The sequence below is a fragment of the Pinus tabuliformis genome, chromosome X, assembly GCF_031772625.1.
Source record: "Pinus tabuliformis cultivar Carrire ecotype Pingquan chromosome X, CPIR1, whole genome shotgun sequence".
In the NCBI taxonomy this organism is placed as follows: domain Eukaryota; kingdom Viridiplantae; phylum Streptophyta; class Pinopsida; order Pinales; family Pinaceae; genus Pinus; species Pinus tabuliformis.
Genome location: NC_142308.1, coordinates 255315793 through 255323897, shown reverse-complemented (window position 1 = coordinate 255323897; position 8105 = coordinate 255315793). Strand labels below are relative to the sequence as shown.

General features: G+C 41.4%; 2 pseudogenes across 2 annotated transcripts; one reads left to right on the top strand and one right to left on the bottom strand.

Moving 5' to 3' along the window:
• Positions 1-962: 962 nt before the first annotated feature.
• On the bottom strand, positions 963-3764 carry LOC149139342 (pentatricopeptide repeat-containing protein At1g08070, chloroplastic pseudogene; annotated as a pseudogene).
• A 1279-nt stretch (positions 3765-5043) lies between these two features.
• Positions 5044-7457, top strand: LOC149139341 (pentatricopeptide repeat-containing protein At2g13600 pseudogene; annotated as a pseudogene). Of its 2 annotated transcripts, none has more exons than XR_016264484.1 (2): positions 5044-5180; positions 5329-7457. The product of XR_016264484.1 is annotated as a pentatricopeptide repeat-containing protein At2g13600 pseudogene, transcript variant X2 (transcript). The 2 variants fall into 2 exon arrangements; XR_016264483.1 differs by having other exon boundaries at positions 5077-5213.
• The last annotated feature ends 648 nt before the right edge of the window (positions 7458-8105 follow it).

The following is an 8105-nucleotide window of genomic DNA, read 5'->3' as shown; positions in this document are numbered from 1 at the left end:
TTTGATGTCACCATGACTGGATACTGGAGCCTGCATGAGAAAATCTCGGTGCAAATAAGATTATGAGCATGGTTCTCTGTGTGTCTATGTCTTTGATAGGATGAGAATTATCTTTGCATTTGAATATTCGTGCATTTGTGTGTAAGAGGAATCTCAGTGGGAGAGTGCGCTGGACATTGTTGAGAGACAAACCTTGAGAGTATCTGAGGGTTATTATTTATGTGCTAACAGTTTGTTGCAGACCTGATTGGTACAGAATTACTGCCAGCAAGACACTGAAGTTGCAAGCCAAGCACAGTGCTGTGAGAGTTAATTTCGTTGAAGAAAAGGACATTGAGTTTTCTGGGCCCACCAAGGCCTGTTGTGTATTCTGATTGAGGGACCTGCTGGTCCATCTGCATCATAATATCACTGTAATTTTAAAATGTTTGCAATTTTAGTGTAAATGTGTAACTACTACCTATACAGAAAATGTTACTGCCGAATATTGATCTTATTCAAATGATATGTTATGAAATAGGCGCCAATCCCTTGCAGTAGGCCTATCCCTATTTAAGGCCAACACCTTCTAGGAATGTCACAAGCTAATTTTCTACTTTTAATGCCTTCTTCGTGTTTTCCTCAGGGAGTATTGCCTCATTAAATATTAGAAGATCTGGACTTTCTCACATTGCTCCTTTCTTATTACTATATCGACAGGGAATACGAATAACCCTAAGACATGTGACACATGTATTGAGTACTGAAAGACTATATTCATCTATTGCTTTCTGAAAACAACCTGGGATGCTAAGAGAAGTTTTACACAAGATTCCACCAAGCAACTCGCAACTCTGTTAAGATATTCCCATTTTTTCAACTAAGTCATGATGTACTTTCTGGATTTCACAAATTAATTTTGTAATTTAATTTATATAAGATTTCGTTTTGGAGATAAGAACCTCTACAAAGCACAACATGGGTGATTTGCTTTGTAAATAAAGTTAGCCCTAAGATTCTTTTCAAGAAGGCAATATGTAAAAGAATTTACATGTTTGATGCTAGCTTCCTTTGCATCACCAATAGTCACCACAAGAACACAGGCCATCCTTGAAATGATGAAAGCGATTAGCATCTCTTACAGTAATCTCTCGCCTGGCAATTTGAGAAATAAATTTGATAGAAATATGGCAGTCATGACACACACGAATGTTCTTCACAATTTGAAGAGGTGCCCCTGTTACAGTGCTGATAAGCCCAAAAGCAATGGCCAGCTTCTCACTGTGGTGATATAGGTGGTATTCCTTATCCTCCTCCTCAACGTCATGCAATACATACTTCATGTCAGGCACATAGCCTGCATCTTTCATCTTCATAGCAAGCTTCTCCAAGGATTCATATATTTCTGACATTTGTGGATGTGATCTGTCCCCTGCAGTGAAGGTATGCACCTTGTTCTTAACCTCAATCCAGCTCCAACCTGGCTTCTTTTGTACTCCCCTATCTTTCATTAGCTTTCTCACCCTTGCTACATCATCCCACCTTCCAGTCTCGGCATAAATATTTGATAAAAGCACATATGTTGCAGGATTCAGTGGCTCCAACTCAAAAAGATATTCAGAGGCACACACTGCAAGTTTCACATTACCATGCACTCTGCAGGCACCAAGCAATGCCCCCCACACGTGGGCATCAGGCTCGAAAGGCATGTTGTTGATAAAGATCTCTGCCTCTTCCATGCGTCCAGAGCGGCCAAGAAGGTCTATCATGCAAGCATAGTGCTCTGCTCTTGGTGCGATGCAATAATCATGACTCATGGAACCAAAATAATGATAGCCTGCATCTACTAAGCCAGAATGACTGCATGCATTAAGGATGCCAACAAATGTAACATGGTCTGGTTTTCTGCCAGCCTGTAGCATCTGCTCATATAACTCAAGGGCCTTATTTCCATGCCCATGCTGAGCATAACCAACAATCATAGCAGTCCATGACACCCCATCTCGTTCAGGCATTCGTCCAAATGCCTGAAGTGCATCAGCAATGCTCCCACATTTTGCATACATTGTAATGACTGTGTTACCCACACATACATGTGACTCTAGTTGAACTTTGATGAGATGGGCATGGATTTGTTTACCTTGTTCAAGAGCTGCTAGGCTTGCACATGCACTTAGAACAGTGGCAAAAGTGAACTGATCCGGTCTGATGCTTCCCAATTGCATCTGGCAAAACAATTCCAATGCTTTCTCATCGTGCCCATTCTGTACATATCCTGCCATCATGGCAGTCCAGGAGACTACATTACATTGATGCATTTTGTCAAACACTTTATGTGCATCCTCCATGCTCCCACATTTGTTATATACATCAACAAGGGCACTCCCCACAAAGACATTGAACTCAAAACCACTTTTCTGAATGTGCAGATGAACCTGCGTGGCCTGGTCCAAAGAAGACATGGTCACACAGGTTTTAAGAATGCTAGCGAAAGTGAACTGGTTTGGCTTTGTCCCTGTCTGTAACATCTGTTTGAAGAGTTGTAGGGCTTCCTTGCCAAATCCATGTTGGGAAGACCCTGTAATCATGGTAGTCCATGAGACAGTATCTCGTTCAGGCATTTCATCAAACAGAATGCGTGCAATGCCAATGCTTCCATGTTTGACATAGCCTTCTAACATCAAATTCCACGAGAACAGGTTTCGCAGAGGCATTATGTCAAACAAATAGCGAGCGCGTTCCAGATTCCCAGAATTTGCATATCCCGAGAGCAGAGAATTCCATGAGAATACAGTTCTCACGGGCATTTTGTCAAACACTAGGAGTGCATCGACAATACTCCCACATTTAGCATACAAATTGACGAGACTATTTTGTATGAAGAGTTGGGGTTGAAATCCAGTGACATTCATGTGCGCATGGATCAGCTTTCCCTCTACCAGGGATTTTGACTCGGCGTACCCCTGCAAGAGACGGGCATAGACGTTGGCGTCTGCCTTAAAGGCCATAACTCGCAATTTCGTTGTGTCTGTATTGAAACTATGGTTTCCCCTATGTTCCCCAGGGATTTCACAAAGGGTATTACTGATGCCACGTTGCCCGCACGGTGACGTTGATTCCAACGAGCATATTGAGGACGCTTGATCATGAATGTCTTCTGGATATATACATGTATATTGTTGTTATGCACCTCGTATATTCACGGTATGCCGTTTGCAATGTCCGGAAGAGGAGTGCGAGTTTTGGTGGATTCCAGAGAATTTTATATCTCTTAGTACCAAACTATCGGATGTAAAAAACGATGACATTAGCTTGATCTAGCATTAGAATTAAATCTGTCAATATCCAGCGATACTCTCAATCTCAGTAACGTTGGAAAGCTGTAAAAACAGGCATTATTGATGCTCTCATTCACACTTCCAAACCAAGAACTGGCCCGGTTTGCATTGGCTGGATGGACAATAATTCAAGATGGTAATTTGGCAATAATAGATCGTGTTTAAGAAAGGGGCTGGATTTGGCTTCTTTTAAATTTGCATTCACCTGAATTTGGCGATTTCCATCGAAATTGTTTGCAACTGCCTTAAATAAAAGGGAGTTTCGCACCTGTTAATAATAATATGTAGAGTTTTGTGAAACGGGGATCCACTGACGAAGGTTTGGATACGTGTAATTTGTTACTAACCCATTTTCTAATTGTTAGGAATATGAGATTACTCCCACTCTCCCCAGTGCAGTACGATAATGGGCAGATATTTTCCTTTTCTTTTAGCGGGAAGCGAAAAGCTACATTGGTCATATTTAAGAATGAGACGAAAAGGTTAATTTTTTTTTGAAACTGTAAATATTAAAGGCATAAATGTAAGTGTGACAAGCGTTTTTTTAAACTGTTGAATCTTCAAGTATGATGGGAAATGGAATCCTACAATCTCAATGAATATCATTGACAATTAGGTCATCGCTTTCAATAAAAGTAAATTGAAAAGGATCAAATCGTTGACCTGTTACTCTGCACCATTTACAATTACATGTTAAATAAGGAAGGTCAAAGAACTAGCCGAGTTGTACTGTTTTTCTCACCAGGAGAAACTTATTACTTTCGTAGACCTCGTAGTGATCAGTATCTTCAAGTAGACCTCGAATTGAACGGTATCTTCAAGTTGTTCAGTGTGAGAGCTGCCCTTCTCTGTACTCATTAACCCGGCAAATACACAATGGAATTTTCAATGGAGTGTCCCACTTGGTGTCCAATAACCCCACGACAAGCTTAGGAGAAACACGATGAAGTGCCTTCGCAGTGTGTAATCCAGCAACACCTCAACGGGGTTAGGGAAACTATCATGGGAATATACATAACTCTGGAGGCTAGCAACCTCTATTAGGGATAGTTTGAGGACAGTTCAGCCTTTTCTAAGAATGGGTTTTTGCGGGATGTTTAAAAGGCAATGAAGTGTCCCTATCAGCATATGATTATGGTGTATTGTAGTTTATTGTTACGAGAACTAATTCTCTGAACCAATGTGCGATAGACTATAATATTTTTGCCATTTGCTGATAACAAGATTATATGATTATGTTTGGCCAAACATTATATTGTTTATGACAGTATTCGCAATGAGATGAAGTTTTGTGTCCTTCATTCTATAAGAAGTTGTATCAGTATAAGAACTCGTTCCATTGCTTTTAGTACTAGTACTTCTAATTGTTTTTCTTACAGCAATGCAGACAGAGATAGGTATGGTCATCTTCTGCACAAATGTGCCAACATTAAATCCCTAGCAGAGGGAAAGCAGATTCATACTCATCTCCTCAAGACAGCTCTTGAGCAAGACGTATTTCTAGGAAATCACCTCATAAACATGTATTCTAAGTGCGGGGTAATGGAGGAAGCATGCACTTTTTTTGGCAAAATGCATAAGCCAAATGTCCTCTCTTGGAATACTATGATTTCAGGGTACACCAGTATGGGTTCCCTAACGGATGCAGAGCAACTGTTTGACAAAATGCCCGACCGAGACCTCGTTTCTTGGAATGCTATGTTGGCTGGATATTCACGGTATGGAGGCGGGGACAAAGCCTGGAGACTGTTTTATCAAATGAAGTTGGCGGGCACTACCCCGGATCAGTTCACCTACTCCACTGTTCTTACTTGGTGTGCTAACTCACCAACGTTTAAACAGGGCGAGCAGATCCATTCACAGGTTATACAAACTGGATTTGAATCAAATGTTTATGTGAGTAGTGCACTTGTTGATATGTATTCTAAATGCAGGAACATAGAGGATGCACACCAAGTATTCCAGGAAATGACTGAAAAAAACCTTGTCTCGTGGAATGCCATGATTGCAGGATTTGCCAGATGCGGAAGAATTCAAGACGCACGCCGAGTGTTCAACGAAATGCCTGTAAAGAGCGATGTCTCATGGAGTGCCATGATCGCAGGATATGCGCAGAATGGCAATGGTCGGCATGCCATGGATTTGTTCTCTCAAATGCTTTGGACAAGCCTGAAACCAAATGAGTTTGCATATGCCAGCGTTGTCAACGCCTGTACGATGCTACCAATACAACTGGGTAAGCAAATCCATGCCTTGGTGATCAGAAGTGGATTTGATTCACATTTATCAGTTACCAATGCCCTTATCACTATGTACGGAAAGGAGGTGAATATAGCCGATGCATGCAAAGTGTTTGGAGAAATGCCTGAACGTAATGATGTTTCATGGAATGCTATGATTGCCGCATATGGCCAACAAAGGCTTGGCGAGGAAGCCCTCCAACTCTTCGGACAAATGTTAGTGCTGGGCATCAGAGTAGACGAGTTCACTATTGCTAGCATACTCAGTGTGTGTGCCTGCTTATTAGCACTGCAACTAGGCAAACAACTTCATGCCTACATTGTTAAATCTGGCCTTGAGCCACATGACGGTAACGCTGTTGTTGACATGTATGCTAAATGTATGTGTCTTGAGGATGCACGCAAAGTATTTGACAGAATGAACAACGCCAATGTAATTTCGTGGAATGCAATGATTGTAGGCTGCAGTGTGAATGACCAGAGTGAAGAGGCCCTGAAGTTGTTTTGCCAAATGCAAAGGGAAGGCACGCAGCCAGATGAAGTCACCTTTGCAGCTATTATGAGTGCTTGTGCTAGTTTAGCGGCTCTGGAACTTGGCAAACAGATCCATGTGGACATAATTAGGACTGGAATGGATTCGTTTGTTTGTGTGTCTAATTCCCTTGTTACTATGTATGCTAAATGTGGGATATTAGATGATGCACGTAGGGTGTTTGATACAATGCTGGACAAAGATGTGGTTTCATGGAATGCAATAATTGCAGGATACGCCCAACATGGGTATGGTAAGGCAGCCCAACAACTCTTTGAACAGATGTTACAAGTGGGAATAAAACCTGATTGCATTAGCTTCACTGGTGTTCTTTCTGCATGCAGCTATGCAGGTTTGATAGATGAAGGTTACTATTACTTTAATTCCATGTCTCAAGACCATTCTATAATGCCGGAAATTGAGCACTATGCATGTATGATTGATCTTCTAGGACGGGCTGGACATCTTGAGGCAGCAAAGCTCTTCATTGACAAAATGCCATTTGAACCTGATGCTGTTTTGTGGGCAACTTTATTGAATGCCAGTAGAATTTATGGCAATGCAGAACTCGGACAGCATGCTGCCGAATGCCTGTATAAGTTGGAACCAAAGAACCCTTCAACATATATACTTCTTTCAAACATCTATGCTGTATCTGCCAGATGGGATGATGTTGCAAGGTTAAGAAAGATGATGAAAGACAAGGGTGTTAAGAAAGAACCAGGATGCAGCTGGATTGAAGTTGGGCATCAAGTGCATGCATTTATGGTAGGAGACAGATCACACCCACAAAAAGAGGAGATCTATGCAACATTGGAGAGACTGGCTTGTCAAATGAGGGATGCTGGCTACATACCTGAGACAAGTTTTGTTCTCCAGGGCATGGAGGAGCAATAAGAAGCATATTCTTTCTAACCACACTGAGAAGCCAACCGTTGATTTTGAGTTTATCAGTACGACCTTGGATAACTCGTCAAAATGTTGTCAATAAACTCATGTGTAGCAATCTTTTCAATACTGCTAAGCTCATATCCATGATTAATGGACAACATACTGATGCCAGAGATGCCAATCAATCCCATTATTAGAAGGAATGACTTTGCTCTTCAGGAAATTATTGCTGACATCCAGTACACTAAACAATGAACAGAAACTGGTTATATTCAACAGAACTTGTAATTTGTAAATTAGTTAGCCAAGTAGCGTTCTATATTCTGGTTAGTTATGACTTTCATGTGTTTGATAGGGATTATCATTCTCACAGAAAACCCAATAAAACCTTGACAGGGTCTCACGTAGACCATGCAAATGGGTGAATACAATATGAGGCAGTTTAAAGTATTTGTGGGCCAATCATATTGATATTGCCAATATCAACAAGACCCCCCTGTTAGCATGTCCCTACCTTGAATATGTTTATGAAGGCATACTTGTATTGTAGAAATCACTATTTGAAAGATTGCCACTTACCCCTGCTTGAAAGGCAATACAATAAACCAATAACTACCATCCAGTTACTATTCAAAGAAAATTTACCAAAAACATCATATATCTTGGCTTCAATGAAGGGCAGAAAATACTTATAAAGTAGATGATATTTGTGCATAAAATATGTTCCAAGCTACCATACTCCAAATATCCATATATATATGGAGCTTTAGTTGGCTGTGCTAAAATATTAGTGATTAAGCTTCGTGATCAGGGCTGCAAGGGAGCCCCCCCTCCTTCCGAATCCGCTCCCGAAGCGCGCTCTGCTCAGGAAAGACCTGGGAGCTCACTCACTAAAAAAAATTGCGCTCCCTGGTTTGACGGAATGGAGGAAGAGATCGCTCCGGGAGCAATTTTCAAAGAAGGGGAGCGATCGCTCCTGCACCAAAAAAAGGCTCTGGCCACAAAAGAGAAACCTGCGCGATTTTTTGGGGAGGGAGGGAAGGGGTCAAAAGAAATAAAATGCCTCCTCCCCGCCCACAATGTATCATTTGCATGATCGAGAGAGCAAGAGAGGGCTTTTGGAGC